The sequence below is a fragment of the Somniosus microcephalus genome, chromosome 5 (genome assembly GCF_052327205.1).
Source record: "Somniosus microcephalus isolate GS21.2 chromosome 5, FLI_Smic_1.0, whole genome shotgun sequence".
Lineage (NCBI taxonomy): Eukaryota > Metazoa > Chordata > Chondrichthyes > Squaliformes > Somniosidae > Somniosus > Somniosus microcephalus.
Window position 1 is genome coordinate 311,322,817 of NC_140991.1, and position 22,932 is coordinate 311,345,748.

Consider the following 22,932-nt stretch of genomic DNA (forward strand, 5'->3'; position numbering starts at 1 on the left):
TACTCTTAACACCATATACTTTACATTCCTTAAACTATGACCATAATTACCTGACTTAACTTATGTACAGCGCCGCCCTCCGTGGGGCGGCTTTCCGAATCCCTGTGAGGTCTGTCGTGTGCCACACCCTGCGGTGGGGCTGCATTGATCTTTGGCTTTGATCCCCCGCAGCCTGTCGCTGCTGAACGGGGATCATGTCTTCCTGGGGCTGCTTTAAACCGTGGTTGGGAAGGATGGGGAGAATCTGGCCAAAATTTTCTGGGCTGGGGCGCTCGAGCCGACCTACGAGGGGCTGCTTTGGATTGGGCTCCCGGGGCCGATGGACCGGGGGTTGGGACTGTTACCGTTACAGCCTGTGGTGCCTCCACAGCTGCCGGCTCCAGCTCCCCTCCCTCAGGCTCCGCCCCCCCGGGGTCGGGATCTGTGGCTTCTGACTCCACCTCACCTGTCCCTACAGGTAACGAGTCTCCGCCCCCACTCCCTACCTCCCCCAAGCTTGAGTCGAGGGCGGGACTGCCGTCCTCTGACTCTTCCTCCTCCGTGATTGGGTCTAAAGCGAGGTTGAGCTGTTCGGGCTCTCCCCTGCCTAAATCCCATTCAAAAGATGAGACCTCCCACTCCAATGGGATGGCCTCTCCCTTCACGCAGGCTACTGCTCCAGCCTGTGTGGTCTGTGACTCTGTTACAGGCTGAGGATCTTTGTTCTCAGACCTGGTCCCCTTTGGTGGCCCTTGTGTACCCGGTTTAAACAGTTTACACTGGTTGATGTGAAACCATTTGGTACGTCGGGGCGTCTTCACTGCATAAACCATGGGGCTGGCCTTGTCTACAATGCTGTATGGCCCCATGTACAGTGGTTCAAAACTCCCTACCCTGGCGTAGTTTCGGACCATGACCTGGTCTCCGACTACCCACTCTTGTTGTTTCCGAGGTTCCAACAACAGTTTATTTCCCTGGTGCTGTCTTCCCATGTTCCCAGCCACCTGTCCATAAATCTGTCTCAGGCGCTCCAAGAGGGTTTGGGCGAATTTGTCCCGTTTCACCTCTCGGAGCTGGCCCTCAGTGAGCACCGGGGCTAGCACATGGGTGGGTGTTCGCATGATCCTTCCAGTCATTAACTCGTGCGGGGAATACCCCGTGCTTTTGGACTGGCTGGCTCGGATCCCCATGAGGACTAAAGGCAGGACCTCCGCCCATTTCTGGGGCGAGCCCATTGTCTCTTTCCTCAGCTTTTCCTTGAGGGTCCGATTCATACGCTCAACAATCCCGGATGACTGGGGATTGTATGCTACGTGCCACTTTCCCTCAATGCCCAAGAGCATGAGGGCGTTCTGCATTACTTGACCGGTGAACTGACTCCCTTGGTCGGACTCTACAAAACGGGGGAGTCCCCACCGTGAGAACACTTCCCGAATCAAGATCTTAGCAGTACCCAGTGCCGTAGCTGTTCTGCAGGGGAAGGCTTCTACCCATTTGGTGAACACATCTACCAGGACAAGGCAGTACTTATAGCCTCCCTGGGCGGCGGGCAGGGGCCCTATGTAGTCGACCTGAATCGACTGCCATGGTCCCTCTACCCTCCTGATGTGCCCCATGGGCACCTTCCTTTTGTGGGGGTCTGGGTTGTTAGCAGCACACACAAGACAGCTTGCGCAGAACTCGCGGACATCGTCCCGAAGTCCCGGCCACCATCCCGCCTGCTCCACCCGTTGCCAGGTGACCTCAGGTCTGGGGTGTCCCGCTCCTGGACCCTCGTGGGCCAATTGCAGGAATTCCCTTCGGTGCTGCTGCGGCACAACCCACTGCTCCTCTCGGAACAGCATACCTTCTTTGACGGACCTTCTACCTGTTTGCCCTCTGTGATGGCTTTTAGGACTGCTTTTAGGGCGGGATCCAGGGTTTGGACGGTCTTTAGGTCTGGGGGCGGTGTCACCCCTGTGTTCCCGGGAATTCCCTCCCTGCCTTGGATCGCCGCCACGGGTCCGGGTTCGTATGGGTCCCAGAGAATGCCGTTGCGGGCACCCTCCCTGGCTAGCGCATCCGCCTGCTGGTTGCCCTGACTGCGGGGTTCTGTAGTGGAGTGAGCCTTCACCTTATGGATGAACACCTCTCCTTTCTCCCCCACAGCTGCTAGGATCTTCTCCAGCAAGGGCTTAACTGTTAAAGGCCGCCCGTCCGCGGAGGTGTACCCGCGTCAGGACCAGATGGCGAGGTACTCTGTACACGAATTGCACGTGAACATGCTGTCTGAGCAAATCGTGTATGGGGTTGGGAAAATCTCGGGGTGGGTAACCACGTACGCCACCGCGGACAGTTCAGCCTGCTGCGCGCTCATAGTGCTGGGGAGCTTAATTGCCAGGGCAATGTTTGCCGCAGGGTCATAAACTCCACACCCTGTGAGTCGCTTGCCGTCAGCTACAGTGCTAGAACCGTCTACGTAGATCTCGCGGCCTGTGGGATGTATCCCGGCCCGTAAACCTATGTTAACTTCCCATACCCCTTCTACGGACCATTGATGGGCTGTCCCGGGATATGCCATATTGGCTGCGAGCCTTGGCGCACAGAGGCCTTTAACTTTGAGATCCATCTGGGAAAGGAGGAGGGTCCAGCGCGCAATCCGAGCGCTGCTTACGGTCCCATCCTTAATCCTCCCGTCCAGAAGCATCTTCGTGGGGGTGTGATGGGTGAGGAGCGTAATGGGAGAGGTCCCTGTGAAGATCACTGATCTGTTCACAGCCCAATGCGTGGCCAGGAGATGCCGTTCGCAATTGGAGAAACTCCTCTCCACATCCGTGAGCACCCTGGAGGAATAAACTACTGGTCTTAGCTTGCCGTGCCGCTCTTGGAGCAGCACTGCGCTCAGGCTGTCCCCACTAGCGGCTACCTCCAGAAAGAACTCCTCTCCCCCATCTATGGCCCCTAGGGCTGGCGCAGTCTGCAGATCTCTTTTCAACTTCTCGAATGCTGCCTGGCACCCCTCGTCCCAAGACCACTCGACTCCCTTGTGTAAGAGTCGAAGTAGCGGGGCCGCTGTGGCAGCATAGTCCTCGATGAAATCTCTGCAGTACCCGGCCAATCCCAAAAAGGACCTTACACCCGTTACTGTGTTGGGAATCGGCAGATCTTGTATAGATTCCCGTCTGGCCTTATCTATGGCTCTTTCCCCAGCGCGGATGGCCAGGCCCAGGAATTTAACTTCCTGCTGGCCGATCTGGGCTTTCTTTGGGTTTACTTTGAAACCCTTCCTTTCTAACAGTTCCAACAATTCGGCTAACAGTGGGCCGTGCTGCTCCCTTGTATCTGTGAACAGGAGTAAGTCGTCCACATACTGCACTATCTGGTTGGGCTGTCTGAACTCTTTCAAACTCCCCGCCATGCACTGATGGAAAATGCTGGGGCTGTTGTGAAAACCCTGTGGTAAGCAGTTCCAAGTGTACTGTTGCCCTTTGAAAGTAAAGGCAAACTTGTACTGGTCCTCCCGCCGCAGCGGAATGGACCAAAAACCGTTTGAGATGTCCAGCACCGTGAATGTGGTCGCCGATGCTGGAATACTCCCTATTAAGTCTGCAACTGCTGCTACCGTGGGCGCGCAGGCTGGGATATTACTATTGAGGACTCTGTAGTCCACCGTGGCTCTCCACGAATTGTCTGGTTTCTTTACCGGCCATAATGGGGAGTTCACGTGGGTGGCTATCGTCCTCAACACGCCCTGCTGTACCAATGAAGATATTGCTGTCTCCATGTCGGGTTCTGCCTCCTTGGGGAAATTATACTGCTTTTGGGGTCGGATCATGGGGTCCCCGTCTACGCTGACTTCGAACCCAGTGACTCTCCCGCAGTCGTGCTTGTGGGTGGCGAACGCGGTCAGATTTTCTGACACACGCGCCTGCAAGTCCGTTGGGACGTTTGTTACCATGAGCTCGAGATCGTAACCTCCTGATGGCTTCATAGTGCACAGGGCCCCCTTTTCTTCCTTCCCCGGGATTACGACTACCTTACCTAAACCGCCCTCGGCTCCCCAGAGACAGTGATTTCTCAGGTCCACGAGGATCCCGTGTTCCACCAAGAAATCAGCCCCGAGGATGCCCTTTCCCCCCCCCTCATTCCACTTCAATAGGATGCACGTCCATGTGGTGTGGAGCGCTCCCAACTGAATGGAGAGCGGGAGGGAGTACGCGCCAGCCTGTTCTCTACCTGTGAAACCCGCTACTAAATATGGAGCCTGGGCGGACAGAGGTGAGGCAAAAGGTTTGTCCGTGTGGATCACGGTACACGAAGCTCCCGTATCCAACAGGTAACTACCCCTTTGTTTCTCCACCTCCATCTCCACCACAGGTCTTCTCCAAGTGTCATAGCGGAGCGGACACAAGTAGACGGGCTGCGCGGGCATCAGTCATTTAGGTGTTTCGGCTGGGGTCTCGGGGGCGATAGGGCTGTTAGCAACTGCTACCTTCCCCTGCCAGGTCATCAGAGACCGCATAGTCTCCAAGACTGACTCGATCGCAGCGGGGTCCACAACCGCACCACCCCCTTTATTCGGGGCAGAGGCTACGGTTGGGTTCTGGACTGGTGTTGGGGCAGCGGCCTGCACTTGTGGTTGTGCTGGTGTTGGGTAAACTCTCGGGCCGTTGGCGACTCGGGCTTGGGCTTGATCTTGGGCTGCGGCGAACGCTCTCTCCCTCTTATCCTTCCAAGGATTCCTACAGTCCTTGCGCCAATGACCCTCCTTCCCACACCCGTAACAACTGCTATTGGCTTGGGGATGGCGATTTTCCTCCTGACGCCATTCCTTTTTAGCAGAGGCTGCGGGTCTCACCTCATGCACCTTTCCTTTCACAACAGGCGTTTTCTTGCCCTTGTTGTTTCTATAACTGATCGTGAGCTGATCTAGTACTACTTCCTCCGTGGAGCGGGCGTTAGTGGGGTCAAACCATGCTTTGGACTGTTCCTTCACTACTGGCAGGCAACCTGCTACCAGGCACCGAAGCCAGTGAGCCCTTTGTTCGCCATCCAGCCCGGCCCGGGCCGGCCCGCCCGGGCAGCTGCGCCGGTACACTGGCCACAACCTGTCGGCGAAAACCCGTGGGGGTTCTCCCTCTAGCTGCACTGTCTTTTCTAAACGGAGGAACGGAGTTCCGTCCCCCTCTCCCATGATCTCCAGAATCTCATCCCGTAGCAACTCATAGTCCCTGTGCCCTCTCTTGCTCTCGTCAGGGAGACACTGGAGGAGCGAACTGTCCAGGGAGAACAGCAGCATTTTAGACTGTTCAACCCCGTCGCAGTCATTGACTGCTGCGGTCTGCTCCACGTCCCTGAAATGCACGGAGGGATCTCCTGACTCGGAGAGTTTTGGGATGTGACTTATCATCTCTCTTAGCTGTTGTGCGCTATGAGGCATTATGATCTGACTCTCAAGGAGTCCGTCATCGCCATTTTCTTCATTTGGACCGAGCCTCCGGTGTCTCATTGGACACATCGGCGCCGGCCCCGACTCTACTGTCTGGGGTTGCTCTACCTCAGGGCTCTCTTCCTCTACCGTCTCCGTCTCCTGTCCTGGAGTCCAAGACTCCTCATAGGCAGGAGGCGCAGAGGGTTCGGGGGCTGGTACCGCAACTGCCTCTTGTGGAATCGGTCTTTTGGATTCCTTGGCTAGCAACAGCTGACTCGCTGGTGGATTTATGAGACACACCAACCCGTTTGCCTTCGCTAGGGCCTTTCTCAGGTCCTCTAGCTCCCGGCGGCAAGCGCTGTGGTCGGTGTTCTCAGATCTATCCTCCATGGCCATCTTATATGCTGCCCTGGCTCCCAGGAGCTTTTCCTCTTGGGCATCTACTTGTTTGGCTAGACGGAAACACCTCTCTCTCATTCTACCTTCACTGGCCTTGGCCTCAACGACCTGACATTTTAAATATTCTACCCGGGTTTCGTGGCAGCGAATTACAGAGCGGCGTTCCTGATTCAGCGCGTCAAGCGATTCAATCAGTTTTTGACCTCCCGCAACCTTTTCCTCTACGTCTTTAAGCAAGCCGTTGATCTGGACTGTCTGTGCTGCAACTACCTGGTCCAAAAGCTGGACTTGCTTCTTGTAGCACATCAGCCAGACCGCCTTTTCTACAGATTTCTTATGCTCTCTACCCACTGTCCACTTGATGGCTGCGTCTAGCGGGCGCCTATCCCTTAGTAGATCAGATATCCATTGTTTTGTGACGTTGACTTTTCCGAAAACATAATCTGCTATTCTTTCATCCATCACATTTCGTTTATTCAGATCTTGATCTAACACATTACTTTCCTGCTGCCAAGGTCCTGCCGCGGTCGCCATTTCTGTAGGGTTTTTTTTTCCTGCTCTCTTGCCCGTTCTGGACCCTGCCAGGCTTCGTGCAAGAATTACCCTTGAGTGGTTCGACCCACCCCCCCTACGGTTCTAGACCTTGGACTTAGATGCAGAGAACAGTAGTGCAGGGAAGAGGACTCAATAGACCAGGCTGAATAGCACGAAATGGATGCTTTTATTTTTGAACAGTTTGAAGCATTACAAAATACATGTCATAGGCACAGATTAAAGTAACTACAATCATGCACAAATTTATGAACTTGACTCTATGGAAATGGGGAACACACGGCACATCGAAAAAGGGGAAACACATTACGATTTCCCTTAACTCCCTCCCCTATACCTAAACTAAGTTTCGACCTGGGGAACTTGGGATCATGCTCACCACTCTCGAAATCGCGAAAAGGGGTTCGCAGCCTTTTTGGCACCGCTTCCCGTCGTCACGTGGATTGGAAGCTTCTGGCGCAGTCGATATTCTCTCCTCCCTCGAGGCGGTGGGGTAGACCCAGCCTCGATGAGCGCTCGTCAAGGTTGAGATCCACTAGGCCTGTCGTGGATTTTTGTTCGTGGAGTAGACCTAGATGCAGGTTATGCACATGGGAGAATCTTGTGGCATCGATCGCCGGTTCTCCAGAGGGTTTCTTCTCCGTCGGCCTGGGTCGTCGATGATCTCCTGACCCCAGTACCCGGGCCACCCTTGTCGTCTTCTCGTCGTGGCCGAGCCTTGTTTGGCTGAACACCGGCCACGTTGTCCTTTTTCCGAAACCGTCCGTCTTTAAAAAAACGAAAACGTTTTCATCGATCTGCCGAAGTGGAAGAGGCGCCGATCCGGGCACCGTCCGCCCTTCGTTCGTTCCTCGTAGAAGAAAGTTCTTGAAGAAATGGAAGCCTGAAGTCACCCAACAAGAAGCCGTAGCAGTGAAGAAGTAACTTAGATGGACTTTCAATCCATAGTTATACTCTTTTGGGACAGTCTTATCTCCCGCCAAATCATAGTCCTGTCTTTGTATTAATTTTGGCGGGCAGAGATCTCTGCAGGGGCGCTTTGTCTTGTAACGGAGCCGGTGATAACTTGAACTGGCCTTCCTGGCCGATAATGTCTGTTAATGTCCTTTGCATTGTCACCGCGGCTCGGTTCGCATATTGATCGGTCCGGACATTTTCCTTGATGGCTGCTAAACGGTTTTTCCTTTGTACAATAAATGGGTATAAGTGTTTTTACATTGTCCGCCCATATCTTGATGGGCCCCATCCTGTACTTATAATCCATTGAATATGTATGCTGTTGCTCTGAGTTTCGGTTCCCAGATACTGGCTTTCGCGGGTTTACTGTCTTCAATCCACAAGCCTGTCTAGCTTGCAGTAACAGAAATAAACTGGTTCAGAAACTGATCACGGGGCCTGGCGGCCATTTTGTATGCCCTTTTATCAAAGGTTTTTCTGTGCAAGCTTACCTTGGTTAACAAACAGTCTTATTTTATCCAGTTTTCTTGCGTGATTTTTGCTGAAAATTTTCGAATCTTACACATTAGAGCAAAAATAACTATTGCTCAAGACGCAAACCCCAAGTTTTGTAAGGCCAGACTGGTGCCTTACGCCATTCGGCCAGCTGTGGAAGCAGTACTGGATGCCTTAGAGAGTGCAGGTGTCCTTACAAAGATTGAGTGGAGTGAGTGGGCCACGCCCATCGTCCCAGTTATAAAGAAATCTGCAAATAACACGCCGGGGGAACCAAAGAAGGTTCGCATTTGCGGGGATTTTAAGATAACTATTAACCCAGTCCTGCACACGGTACAGTATCCGCTGCCGCGGATAGAGGACATATTCGCATCGTTAGCTGGGGGTAGACACTTTACGAAGATTGACCTTTGTCAAGCTTATTTACAGATGGAGGTGGAGCAGGACTCGAAAAAGCTCCTAACGATTAACACACACAAGGGATTGTACCAGTACAATCGCCTGGTATTTGGTGTGGCGTCCGCCCCAGCAATATGGCAGAGGACCATGGAACAGGTCCTACAGGGCATTCCAGGAACGCAGTGCTACCTGGATGACATCCTGGTGACAGGACAAATGGATAACGACCACCTCGCTAACCTGGAGCGAGTACTTCTACGGTTGCAACAATACGGACTCAGGGCGAACAAGCAGAAATGTGAGTTTTTCCAGGAACGTATCTCATACTGTGGTCACATTATAGATAAGGAAGGCCTGCATAAGTCCCCGGAAAAGATCGAGGCAGTAGTGAAGGCCCCGCCCCCTGAGAATGTATCTCAGTTACGATCATTCTTAGGCCTTATAAACTATTACCATAAGTTCCTCCCGAACTTATCGTCCATTTTACATCCACTAAATTCATTGCTGCAAAAGGGAGTCTCCTGGAATTGGGACGAAGCGTGTGAGGCTGCTTTTAAAAAGGGTAAACAACTCATTACATCAAAGGAAGTGCTCGCACACTTTGACCCAAAAATGCCAATGAGGTTGGCATGTGACGCCTCCCCGTATGGTATAGGGGCAGTGTTGTCACACAAATTTCCCAATGGGATGGAGAGGCCAATAGAATTTGCCTCAAGGTCGTTAACTACAGCCGAAAGAAACTACGCGCAAATCGACAGGGAGGCCCTCAGTCTGGTGTGGGGTGTAAAACAATTCCACCACTATCTACATGGGCAACGTTTCACACTACTGACAGATCATCAACCGTTGGTGTCGATATTTAATCCAACAAAAGGGGTGCCCCTGATGACGGCCCAAAGGCTACAGAGATGGTCACTGTTCTTAGGAGCACACCAGTACCTTATCGAATATAAGGGTACCAAACAGCATGGCAATGCGGATGGCCTGTCGCGGCTACCATTGCCTGCCGAGATCGAAGAGATAGTACAGGACCCCGTGGAAATATATCATACGGCTGTTATGGAACACTTGCCCATCACCAGCCAATGTATCGAGCGGGAAACACAGAACGACCCGACACTGGCAAGGGTTTACGAATTGACCATGAAAGGCTGGCCGGCGCAGGGTGATGCATCATTGCCGGCGTTTTCGGCAAGGAAAGACCAGTTGTCTGTCTGCCGGGGCACATTGATGTGCGGAGCCAGGGTGGTGGTCCCTCAAAAATTACAACATAAAGTGTTGCGGGACTTACACGAAGGTCATCTGGGGGGTGTCAAAATGAAAAGCCTCGCCAGAGCCTACGTCTGGTGGCCCGGCATTGACAGGGACATCGAGGAAGTAGCAAATGCATGCCAAGGGTGCCAGATGGTACAGAACGTACCACCCCAAGCCCCACTACATCCGTGGGAGTGGCCCTCAACGCCGTGGCAAAGGATCCACGTGGACTTCGCTGGGCCCTTCCTGGATGCGATGTTCCTTATTGTAGTGGATGCCCACTCAAAATGGCCGGAGGTCATAAAGATGTCATCAACGACAGCCGAAAAGACGGTCGCAGCCTTAAGGACCATTTTTGCCCGAAACGGGGTGCCCGAGCAAGTCTGTTTGGACAATGGGCCACAATTTGTGGCAGAAGAATTTCAAGCATTCCTAAAAAGGAATGGAGTGCGACATTATACGTCCGCACCATATCATCCGGCTACAAATGGGCTGGCAGAGCGATTTGTACAGACTTTTAAAAAGGCCATCAAGGCGATGGGGGAGGAAAGGTTGCCACTACAACACAAGGTGGACAATTTCCTATTCGCGTACCGTAATGCTGCACATACGGTGACCAACCAGGCCCCCGCCGTCATGTTCTTTAATAGAAGGTTAAGGTCGCGCCTCGAATTGCTCAGACCAAACATCCGGAGAGATGTGGAAAACCGAGTATTTCGTAGGGCTCCTGACAGACAGACACGGAGCTTCGAGGTGGGGCAGCAAGTGTTGGCCCGTGATTATAGAAATGAAAAGTGGCGGTCTGGTACGATAAAGGCCCGCCAGGGACCCTTGATGTACACAGTGGATACAGGGGACGGCATAATCAGACGACATGCTGATCAACTTGTGGAGTCCAGAAACCCAACTGATTCACTACCTCAAACGTCTCAGCACATTGTTCCAGCGGAATCACGGCCCAGCTCGTCGCTACAGAAGTCTCAGGATTGCGAGGAGTTCATCACTCCAGTGAGCTCCACGGCACAGGATGTGCCATCAGACACCGACGACTCCAGCGATGAAGTGGTGACAGAAGTACCGCCGCCTACACCGAGACCGACTAGAGAAAGACGTTATCCTAGTCGAGACAGGAGGCCTCCTCAGAGACTGAATCTATAACATGTTTCTTTTTATATAGGTAGACAACTCTGATGTAAATATGTTATGTATGTTGTGTTACCAAATGTTATTAGCCCTAGTTATGGTGCATCTGTTGACTTAATTGCATGGGTACATTTTAATTAAAAGGGGAGGAATGTTGTGTATGTAATATGTATGTTACTTTAAACCTACGGCCAGGGCAGCACTACTTTGTAGGGCGTAGTGATACCGTAGTACCACTCCTGGCCATAGGGGTATAAATAGTACTGTGGGTGCTGATCTCCCCTCAGTTCCTGCCTGTTGGTATGAAGTAAAGACCTAAGTTGAACCTTCCAAGCTGTCTCCTCATTATTGTATTAAGTATAGTCACATACTTTACACAAGTTGTTGTTGTTGTTGGTAGCTGAAAATTGCATTGGGGACCTATGCACATCAGAGGACCTCGATTTGCATGCCTTGATGAGGTGTCTTCCTGCTTCAGGCGGGCACGCTAATCGCCCAGTTCCAGGGCCGGTTGGATATGGTGGCCACGGATCAGGAGCTAGAAGGAGATGGTACGTTCAGCACCGCAATATCTGGTGTGTTACCACTCTGCTCCCAACCAGCGGAGGCAATGGATATCATCCCCTATACCTCTCTGTCATTCTTTTACACACTCATTCACACTTCCCCATATACCCGGGGTCTTGTATATGAAGCCAAAATCTACTAAGAATTTGGAAGGTTATTTTTAGGGATTTTCACTTCAAGGCTGCACATATCTGACTTGGTTTAATACATTATATACAGTAAAGAAAGAGAGGCTAGCATTTCTCAAGTACCTTTCACGACCTCAGGATGTCCCAAAGCGCTTTACAGCCAATGAAGTACTTTTCTGAAGTGGAGTCACTGTTGTAATGTAGGAAACGCAGCAGCCAATTTGCACACAGCAAGGTCCCACAAACAGCAATGTCATAATGACCAGATAATTTTATTTTAGTGATGTTTTGTTGCGTGATAAATATTAACACCGGGGATAACTCCCCCGCTACTTCTTCAGATAGTGCTGTGGGATTGTTTACGTCCACCTGAGAAAGAAGACGGGGGCCTCGGTTTAACGTCTCATCTGAAATACGGCACCTTCCTCAGCACTGCACTGGAGTGTCGGCCTGGATTTTTGTGCTCACGTCTCTGGATTGGGACTGTGAAACCTTCTGAGTCAGAGGTGAGCACGCTCCCCACCGAGCCATGGCTGACACCCAGGTTTACGTCTAAGACAGTAGCTTGCTAAAAAAAAAAATGGTTCTGCCCGGCCTACCTAATGAATTGGCAATTATTTGAGATTTCTGTTATAATAGACCATTTGCTTAAATGAAGTCCGTCGTTTATCTGGTGTTTACTCTGGCAGACATTTAGCACAAATTTTCATGAAAATGGCTGTTCTTTCTTTGAATGTTGGGCAGATGGTATGAGAATGAAAAGATTCCCTTGTTGCCAATGCCATCTGACGCATATAGGCAGGACCACCTGTTAAATTATGCTAAAATTCTCATAATATTTGGAAGGTATTCAAATTTCAGATTCCAAATCTCCATTGCCCTTATGGATCTCAATCCAGTTTGTGACTTTTAATGAGGATAATTTTATTTGGAATTGGGTTTATCTCAGTATACAACAATTACCCAATATTTGCCCCGATTTTCAGAAATCTGCAGAAAGACCGACTAAGCAGTATGAAATGAAGTGATACTTTTTGCGGTTTTTGAAAGGCGTTGTAGAATATAATTACAGCTTCAGCAGAAACATGTCTTTAGATACATTAGCTGCATCATATTTGCCCTTTCAGTATCAGCAGTGGCTCAGTGGGTAGCGCTCCTTGTCTCTGAGTCAGAAGGTTGTGGGTTCAAGTCCCCATTCCAGAGACTCAAGCACAAAAATCTAGGCTGACACTCCAGTGCAGTGCTGAGGGAGTGCTGCACTGTCAGAGGTGCCATCTTTCGGATGAGATGTTAAACTGAGGTCCCGTCTGCCCCCTTAGGTGGATGTGAAAGATCGCATGGCACTATTTCCAAGAAGAGCCGGGGAGTTATCCCCAATGTCCTGGGGCCAATATTTATCCCTCGATCAACATCACTAAAACAGATTATCTGGTCATTATCACATTGCTGTTTGTGGGAGCTTGCTGTGTGCAAATTGGCTGCTGCGTTTCCTACATTACAACAGTGACTCCACTTCAAAAATAGTACTTCATTGGCTGTAAAACACTTTGGGACGTCCGGTGATTGTGAAAGGCGCTATAGAAATGCAAGCTTTTCTTTTCTTTTCTTTTAATGGTGTGGCCTGGGTCTGTGTGAGAGAAGTGGATCTGAGCGTCTGTTTCTTTTTCAATCAATCAGTCAGAGCCACACATATGCCCTCCTAATGACAATGTATACATATTGCTTTTGACACTGGCAGCAACAGCGGAGTCCTGTTGTATACACGTCTGGTTATACACAATCTTTCCTCAACTGTGTTTTCACTGTTGGAGAGATGAGAAAAATAACGTTCTTTTATATCTCCGACACTTTATCCACAGCCTTTTCTTTTTCAATTTGACAAAAATAACTTGACATATCTTGCACACATTAGATTATAGCTGACAGAAGCTGCAGATCTGGCATATTGGTTATCAATCTGCATGAATTTTACATGATTGACTTTTTCCAACATTGCATAAGCCTATCTAAATGTGATAGAATCATCAGTGACCTTCACACCTTTTTTTTTCACCTTGTACACCCAGCTGAGACTCCAAGTCCGATATTCACGTATAATCAGATCTAATATTTTCAAAATGCCGTAAGACTCTGTGCCGTGAGAAGTGGTGGGTCTATTGTTTCTTACTAGACTCCTGTATTTCGCTATACTTTCACTTGTAGCGCAATAGTTTGCCAGTATTTCTAAGCAATGCCGATAACTACCATGGCCGATGGGCATTATTGCTTTTTTTTACCTTCACGTTCCAATCCTCTAAAAATACACCGTGGTGCATAGAAATGCAAGTCTTTCTTTTTCTTTACATTGGGACATGCGAGCTTGCAGTAATAGTGCACAAAGTAAAAAGAGAGACTTGCATTTCTATAGCGCCTTTCATGACCACCGGACGTCCCAAAGCGCTTTGCAGCCAATGAGGCACTTTTTTGAAGTGGAGTCGCTGTTGTAATGTAGGAAACGCGGCAGCCCATTTGCGCACAGCAAGCTCTCACAAACAGCAATGTGATAATGGCCAGATACAGGAAACTCTTGTTTAAACGGCACCTAAATATTCGGAATTCTCTATTAACTGGCAAAATTCTCACTCCGAAAACAACACCTCAATAACCGGCAATGTTGCCGAGTCCGAGTCTCCCGCGGTGGCCGAGTTAGTCAGTGGGGGTAGTTCTCCAAACTGCCACTACTCGGCTTCTTGGCGCTGTCGGAAGTCTGAACATCTCAATAACAGGAGTCTGACTCTTCCGCGCTGCCGGTAGTCTCTTCTGATCTGCCATTTTACAGGGCTACTGTGTGTCTCCTACGCTGCTGGTAGTCCTTGCATTGCATTACCCTCAACTGGCAGTACTGTACTTAATCAAGCATCTTCCACCATCCATTTAACACAACATTCTGTGGGTGAGTATATTACTGTATACTGCACATTTCTTGATTTTTTTAATTTTTCTTTGTTAAAAATAGCCTTGGTAGATAACCCTCTCCGTCATCCGGAATTTTTGATCAACTGGCAACACGCCGGTCCCGTCGGTGCCGGATACCAAAAAGTTTCCTGTAACTTTAACGTACATTTAATGCCTATGTGGCTGTCTTCGCACGGTCAATTAAAAAAAAGTACCGAAAGTCTGGAAATTAGCCCCACAATCATTCCAAGCGAAGGGTGGGAGTTTTTCTGTCACTGCCAGCTCCTGCCTATGTTTCTGATTTCAATTTGAAGAGCTTAGCCTCCCCTTCGATGTTAGCATTATTTAATGTAGTGTATTGTAGCGCTTGATTTAAAAATTGCAGTTAATATATTGAGGATAATCTCAGTGACGTTTCTTAGCATGACATCATGATTTTATCTTGCAGCTAAAGATGTGTGGTATTGGCAGCCTTGTTTTGTTATGCATCTGGCCTGTGAAATAGCACTGTAGCTGTCCCTTATCAACCGGAGTGAATAAAACTGTCTTCAGGACAATTCTCCAAAGAGCATAAGACACCGCACAATTAGAATTTAGTCAGAGTTAACTACATTAAGCTTGTCTCCTGAGATCTCTTGTAGTTCTTCACTGTATGTGGTTCAACACACTGAAAGGTCACCTTAATTACAGGATCTCTGATGGAGTCATTCAGGATGTCAATCACAGGGGCTGGGAGTGATGCTTTGAGTGCAGGAGCTCAGTATTGCAAGGCATTGTGGCAAGAACTCATTTCTCAAAGTAGCGATTCTGATATGTGCAAGTAGACATCCAAATGTGATGAACAAAATGTTTATCGCTTGACGGGCTCCAAGATTGTGCTGAATCTGACTCGTGCTTCTGAATGACATCACTGCTAAAGCTCAGAATATTAGCAAATGGGCCCGAAAAATAAAAAGCAGAAGACAGATCAGTGAAGGCATCGAAACAGGTAAAAAAAATAATGGGGGCAAATTTTTGGAGACTCCCTTCATGATATTGAACCGCGCTCAAGGGATATGGGGATCGAGCGGGAAAGTGGAGTTGAGGTCAAAATCAGCCATGATCTTATTGAACGGCGGAACAAGTCGAGGGGCGATATGGCTAACTCCTGCTCCTAATTCTTCTGTTATGTTCTTATGAGCGTGGATTGGAGAATTGAGAAAGGAATTTTGTGGTTCTTTGGAACCAAGAGATTTTTTGAAAATCTTGTTATCCAACATAAAATATAACTTTCATCCTCACATTTTCCCCCTTTGCGTTCCATTTTAACTTGAATGTTGTGACTCATGGCAGGGTCAGGGTAAGGTTACATGGCTTGTAACAGGGCAAGATTACACGTGTGTTCAGGGTTTGTAACAGGGCTTGGTTACACGTATGTTCGAGGCTTATAACAGGGTATGGTTACACGTGTGTTTGAGAGTCATGGCAGAGTAAGGTTACACATGTGTTCGGGACTGGTGGCGGGGTAAGGTTACACATGTGTTCGAGAGTCATGGCAGGGTAAGGTTACGCGTGTGTTCGGGACTGGTGGCAGGGTAAGGTTACACGTGTGTTCAGGACTGATGGCGGGGTATGGTTACACGTGTGTTCAGGACTGGTGGCAGGGTAAGGTTAAACGTGTGTTTGGGACTGGTGGCGGGGTAAGGTTACACGTGTGTTTGGGACTGGTGGCTGGGTAAGGTTACATGTGTGTTCGGGACTGGTGGCAGGGTAAGGTTACACGTCTGTTCGGGACTGGTGGCGGGGTAAGGTTAAACGTGTGTTTGGGACTGGTGGCTGGGTAAGGTTACATGTGTGTTCGGGACTGGTGGCAGGGTAAGGTTACACGTATGTTCGAGGCTTATAATAGGGTAAGGTTACACGAGTGTTTGGCACTGGTGGTGGGGTAAGGTTACACGTGTGTTTGGCACTGGTGGTGGGGTAAGGTTACATGTGTGTTCGGGACTGGTGGCAGGGTACGGTTACATGTGTGTTCGGGGCTGGTGGCAGGGTAAGGTTACACGTGTGTTCAAGACTGGTGGCAGGGTAAGGTTACACGTGTGTTCAGGACTGGTGGCGGGGTAAGGTTACACGTGTGTTCGAGACTGGTGGTGGGGTAAGGTTACATGTGTGTTCGGGACTGGTGGCAGGGTAAGGTTACATGTGTGTTCGGGACTGGTGGCAGGGTAAGGTTACATGTGTGTTCGAGACTGGTGGCGGGGTAAGGTTACACGTGTGTTCGGGACTGGTGGCAGGGTAAGGTTACACGTGTGTTCGGGACTGGTGGCAGGGTAAGGTTACACGTGTGTTCAGGACTGGTGGCGGGGTAAGGTTATACGTGTGTTCGGGACTGGTGGCGGGGTAAGGTTACACGTGTGTTCGGGACTGGTGGCCGGGTAAGTTTACACGTGTGTTTGGGACTGGTGGCGGGGCAAGGTTACACGTGTATTCGGGACTGGTGGTGGGGTAAGGTTACACGTGTGTTCAGGACTGGTGGCAGGGTAAGGTTACATGTGTGTTCGGGACTGGTGGCGGAGTATGGTTACACGTGTGTTCGGGACTGGTGGCAGGGTAAGATTACACGTTTGTTCGAGAGTCCTGGCAGCGTATGGTTACACGTGTGTTCGGGACTGGTGGCAGGGTAAGGTTACACGTGTGTTTGGGACTGGTGGCAGGGTAAGGTTACACGTGTGTTCGGGACTGGTGGCAGGGTAAGGTTGCACGTGTGTTCAGGACTGGTGGCAGGGTAAGGTTACACGTGTGTTTGGGACTGGTGGCAGGGTAAGGTTACATGTGTGTTCGGGACTGGTGGCAGGCTAAGTTTACACGTGTGTTTGGGACTGGTGGCAGGGTAAGGTTGCACGTATGTTCGGGACTGGTGGCGGGGTAAGGTTACACGTTTGTTCGGGACTGGTGGCGGGGTAAGGTTACACGTGTGTTCGGGACTGGTGGCAGGGTATGGTTACACGTGTGTTTGGGACTGGTGGCAGGGTAAGGTTACACGTGTGTTCGGGACTGGTGGCGGGGTATGGTTACACGTGTGTTCGTGACTGGTGGCGGGGTAATGTTGCACGTGTGTTCGGGACTGGTGGTGGGGTAAGGTTACACATGTGTTCGAGACTGGTGGTGGGGTATTGTTATTTGTGTGTTCGGGACTGGTGGCGGGGTATTGTTGTTAGTGTGTTCGGTGCTCTCTGGTGACTTGTGAACCTGAACAGTGAATATTAGCAAACTGCTTGAAGTAGGGGGATATTGGGCAAGAGCCTGAGTACATTCTCAATTGGCTTCTACAAATACTCACCTCCAGCAACGACTGCAGGATAGTGATCAGGAGCGTGAACCTAGCCAATTGTCCCCTCTTTAGTGTGCAGATATAGATAGGACAATAGGTCACTAGCTGTCACCACACCCGAGATACGTTAACCATGTACAGATCAAGGATCAATGCTGAGATTTTGCTCATCTGCATTGCTCAATGCCAGATCATGTGATGTGTTCATTTGGAGAGCCATCAGTCGACTCGTTTTATACAAAAGCGCTGGCCCGGAATTCGCTTCATTGGCAATATTGGTGATGAACTTCATAAGTCAGAGCATTGTGCTTCACAACCTCCAATAGCGAATTGATGCCACAATTTGCTGAAAAAATAATCAGTATCATCTGCGGTGAGCGTAACGGCAGATCGGGAATGATGCAGCCACTGGGCATTCTTCTTCTTAGGCAGTCCCTTGGAACCGAGGATGACTTGCTTCCACACTAAAAATAAGTTCACAGGTGACTGATGAGTCCAATGCGGGACCTACAGTCTCTGTCACCTACATACAACTCGTGCTATGAAGGGGTGGTTGAAGGGGCGGGTGGGTGGGGTGCTTGGGTTGACGTGCACTCCTTGCGCTGTTTGCGCTTGGCTTCCGCTTGCTCCCGGTGAAGAGACTCGAGGTGTTCAGCGCCTTCCCGGATGCTTCTCCTCCACTTTGTGGGGTCTTGGGCCAGGGATTCCCAGGTGTTGGTGGGGATGTTGCACTTTTTCAAGGAGGCTTTGAGGGTGTCCTTGAAGCATTTCCTCTGCCCACCTGGGGCTCTCTTGCCGTGCCGGAGCTCCGAGTAGAGCGCTTGTTTTGGGAGTCTCGTATCGGGCATGCGGATGATGTGGACCGTCCATCGGAGCTGATCGAGCATGGTCAGAGCTTCGATGCATTATACTGTCCCTCGCTCTATAGACAAATCACACTTTTGAATTTTGATAGACTAAAAGAAAGGCTTTGAAAAGAAGTCAGATTTTAAAATCCTTATCCTTGTTTTCAGCTCATTCGTCCCTCCCTATCTCTGTAACCTCCTCCAGCCCTACAACCCTCCGAGATCTATGCGCTCCTCTAATTCTGGCCTCTTGAACATTCCTGATTATAATCGCTCCATCATTGGTGGCCGTGTCTTCAGCTGCCTGGGCCCTAAGCTCTGGAATTCCCTCCTTAAACCTCACCACCTCGCCACCTCTCTCTCCTCCTTTAAGACGCTCCTTAAAACCTACCTCTTGTGATGAAATATTCCATTCATCACTGCCTGTGACTGTGGTTGGTTTCAGTTTCATTTCCCTTACCTCTGTTCCGTTTCCTCACCATTGTATTGTACTATGTGTAGGGCTCCGCCCATACCTGGCCCATTGTATTGTACTATGTGTAGGGCTCCACCCATACCTGGCCCCTATGTAAGCTGGCCCAGCCTGCAGCACATCCAGTATGGCAGAGCTCTGGATGGAAGATACCTCTCTCCTGTGTGTTACCTTCTAAGTCAATAAAAGCCTTGTTTTGTTTCGCTAACATCGAGTCTCGGATTTATTGAGGCACATCAATTTTATTGACTTAATTTTCAACACAATGGATCAAGTCTTGAAACCCGAACGTTTGGATTTGGACCAGCATGCTTCGGACGCATCGGCACGCTTCGGACACTGGTTTATGTGTATGGAATTCTTCCTGGACAATTCCGCAGCCGTCAAAGGCGCTACGGACGCTGCGAGTATGAAACTCGGAACCCTGCGGAATTGGGTAAGCCACCGGGTTTACCCCCTCATCCAAGACGCCGACACGTACCCGGCCGCCTGCGACATCTTAAAGGCGCATTGCCAGCAGCCTACAAATGAGGTGTATGCTAGGCATCTGCTCGCTACTCGCGCACAGCGACCTGGGGAATCGGTGGAGGAGTTTCTAGGCACCCTGAAAACGCTTGGCAAAGACTGCAAGTGCCAAGATGTAAAAGCCACAGTGTACACTGACGAGCTTGTTCGCGATGCCTTTATCACAGGCCTCAGCTCCACTTACATCTGGCAGAGACTGCTGGAAAGAACGGGATTGGACCTGAAACAGGCTGCGGACACAGCGCGATCCCTGGATGTGGCCCAGAGAAACTTGGACGCCTACTCTTCAGCCCACGCCGTCCACGCCGCCACGTGTGCACCAAGGGCGCCGCCATCTTAGAAGGCATCTTCCCCGCCCGGCAGCCCGACACCGTCGGGGCCCCGCTCTCCCCCCAGAAGCCCTACGACAGCCGCGACGCGTCGGGGACCCAACTGCTACTTCTGCGGGCAGCCGAAGCACACCAGAAACCTGTGCCCGGCGAAAGGCACCACCTGCTTTAAGTGCGGTAAGAAGGGGCACTTCGGGAAGGTGTGCAGAGGGAACTCCGCCGGAAAACCCGCCACCGCCGCGTGTGCGCCGTGGGAGCGGCCATCTTGGACGCCATCTTGCCCGACCTCGTGGGGTCCGCCATCTTATGAGCAGACAGCGTGGACGCCATCTTGTCTCGATCAGGGCCCTACAGTGGCATCGGTCACAGTGGACCAGACCAGGCCGCACCCGCTATCCAACTCAATGGTGGACATCGAGGTAAACGGGTGCGGGGTTAAATGTTTAATTGACAGTGGAAGCACGGAGAGTTTTATCCACCCTGAACTGGCACAACAACTCTCCCTAAAGGTGGTCCCTACTCGGGGTACCATCTCTATGGCTGATAAAACCCAGACATCGACCATCATGGGTTACTGCACGGTACAATTGTCCGTTAACGGAACTGTATACGATAATTTTAAAGTATTAATCATGAAGAATCTGTGTGCGAGCGTGATCTTGGGCCTAGATTTCCAGTGCAACCACCAAAGCATCACGCTCAAGTACGGTGGGTCCCAGCCGCCCCTCACAGTGTGCGGTCTGGCTACCCTGAAGGTAAAGCCGCCTTCGCTATTCGCGAACCTTACCCCTAACTGCCGGCCAATAGCGACCAAAAGCAGGAGGTACAGCTGGGAGGACAGGCGGTTTATCGCGACCGAGGTAGGCAGGCTCCTGAAAGAGCGCATTATTGAACGCAGCAACAGCCCGTGGCGCGCCCAAGTGGTAGTGGTAAGGGCTAGCGAGAAGAAACGGATGGTGATCGACTATAGCCAAACGATCAACAGGTACACCCAACTAGACGCCTACCCGCTACCCCGCATATCAGAAATGGTGAACCAAATCGCCCAATATCGGGTGTTCTCCACCATCGACCTCAAGTCAGTGTACCACCAGCTCCCTATCAGACCAGAGGACCGCCCGTACACCGCCTTCGAGGCGAATGGACGCCTCTACCAATTCCTCAGAGTCCCCTTTGGGGTGACGAATGGGGACTCGGTCTTCCAGAGGGAGGTGGACCGCATGGTCGATGACCACCACTTGCAGGCAACCTTCCCCTACCTCGACAACGTCACCATCTGCGGTCACAACCAGCAGGATCACGACTCGAACCTCGAGAGGTTCCTGAAAACCGCACAAAAACTCAACCTCACCTACAACGAGGACAAGTGCGTTTTCAACACCACGCGCCTCTGCATACTAGGCAGCGTGGTGGAGAATGGGGAAATCGGACCAGACCCCGACCGATTGCGCCCCCTATGGGAGCTGCCCCTGCCCAACACTCCCAAAGCCCTGAAAAGGTGCCTGGGGTTATTTTCTTATTATTCCCAATGGGTACCCAACTACTCCGACAAAGCCCGCCCCCTCTTGAAAGCATCCTCTTTTCCGCTCTCTGCTGAGGCCCACGCCGCTTTCAAAAGCATTAAGCAGGATATTGAGCGGGCCACGCTACAGGCAGTGGACGAGAACACTCCATTTCAAGTGGAAAGTGATGCGTCTGACTTTGCCTTGGCGGCCACCCTCAACCAGGCGGGGCGGCCCGTAGCTTTCTTCTCGAGGACCCTCCAAGGGCCCGAGATCAGACACTCCTCCGTGGAAAAGGAGGCCCAAGCCATCATGGAGGCAGTGCGCCACTGGCGCCACTACCTAGCCGGCAAACGCTTCACCCTACTTACCGACCAGCGGTCGGTAGCGTTTATGTTCAATAATAAACAGAGGGGGAAGATCAAAAATGATAAGATTCTTAGGTGGCGGATCGAGCTCTCCACCTTCGAGTATGACATCATTTACCGGCCAGGAGCCCTTAACGAATCCCCTGACGCCCTCTCACGAGGGATGTGTGCCAGCGCCACCGGGGATCGGCTACAGACCCTCCACAACGACCTCTGCCACCCAGGGGTCACGCGGCTGTTCCACTTCATAAAGTCCCGCAACTTACCCTACTCGATTGAGGAAGTTCGGTCTCTGACCAGGAACTGCCGCACTTGCGCTGAGTGCAAGCCTCGGTTCTACCGCCCAGATAGAGCCCACTTAATCAAAGCTACGCGGCCCTTTGAGCGGCTCAGCTTAGATTTCAAGGGCCCCCTCCCGTCCGTCGACCGCAATGTTTACTTCCTGAACATTGTGGACGAATACTCTCGGTTCCCATTCGCCTTCCCCTGCCCAGACATGACCAGCGCCACGGTCATTAAATGCCTCAGCAGCCTGTTCTGCCTGTTCGGTATGCCGAGCTACATCCATACGGATAGGGGGGCGTCCTTCATGAGTGAAGAGCTACGCCAGTACATGCTGTCCAGGGGGATCGCCACGAGCCGTACCACCAGCTACAACCCCCGGGGTAACGGTCAAGTGGAGCGAGAGAACGGGACAGTATGGAAAGCAGTCACTCTAGCTCTAAGGACCAAGGGCCTCCCTATCTCCCGCTGGCAGGAAGTCCTCCCAGATGTGCTCCATTCGATACGGTCGCTATTGTGTACTGCCACTAATGCCACGCCTCATGAACGAATGTTTGTCTTTCCCCGGAAATCCACCTCAGGCGTATCCATGCCGTCATGGCTCTCCACCCCAGGTCCGGTATTCGTGCGAAGGCATGTGAGGGGCCACAAGACGGACCCTCTCGTGGAGCCAGTGCACCTACTCCACGCCAACCCCCAATACGCGTATGTCCGGCACGCCGACGGAAGGGAGGACACCGTGTCCATAAAAGACATCGCCCCAGCCGGTAACGACAACAACCACGACAATAGCAGCAACAACGATCACAGCAACTCTTACCCACCCACTACTCTTTCATCACCCCCGGAAGAACATCGACCAATGGCACCCCCACCAACTACCCCTGCAACAACCCTTGCGGCACCCCCGGCAGAGACCCAGGAGGCCACCGGGGACACCCAGCCGACACCCGCGGCACCACAACAGCCACGTCGGTCGCAGAGGACTATCAAACCCCCGAACAGACTAAATCTATAGAAGGGGTGAATGTGATGAAATATTCCATTCATCACTGCCTGTGACTGTGGTTGGTTTCAGTTTC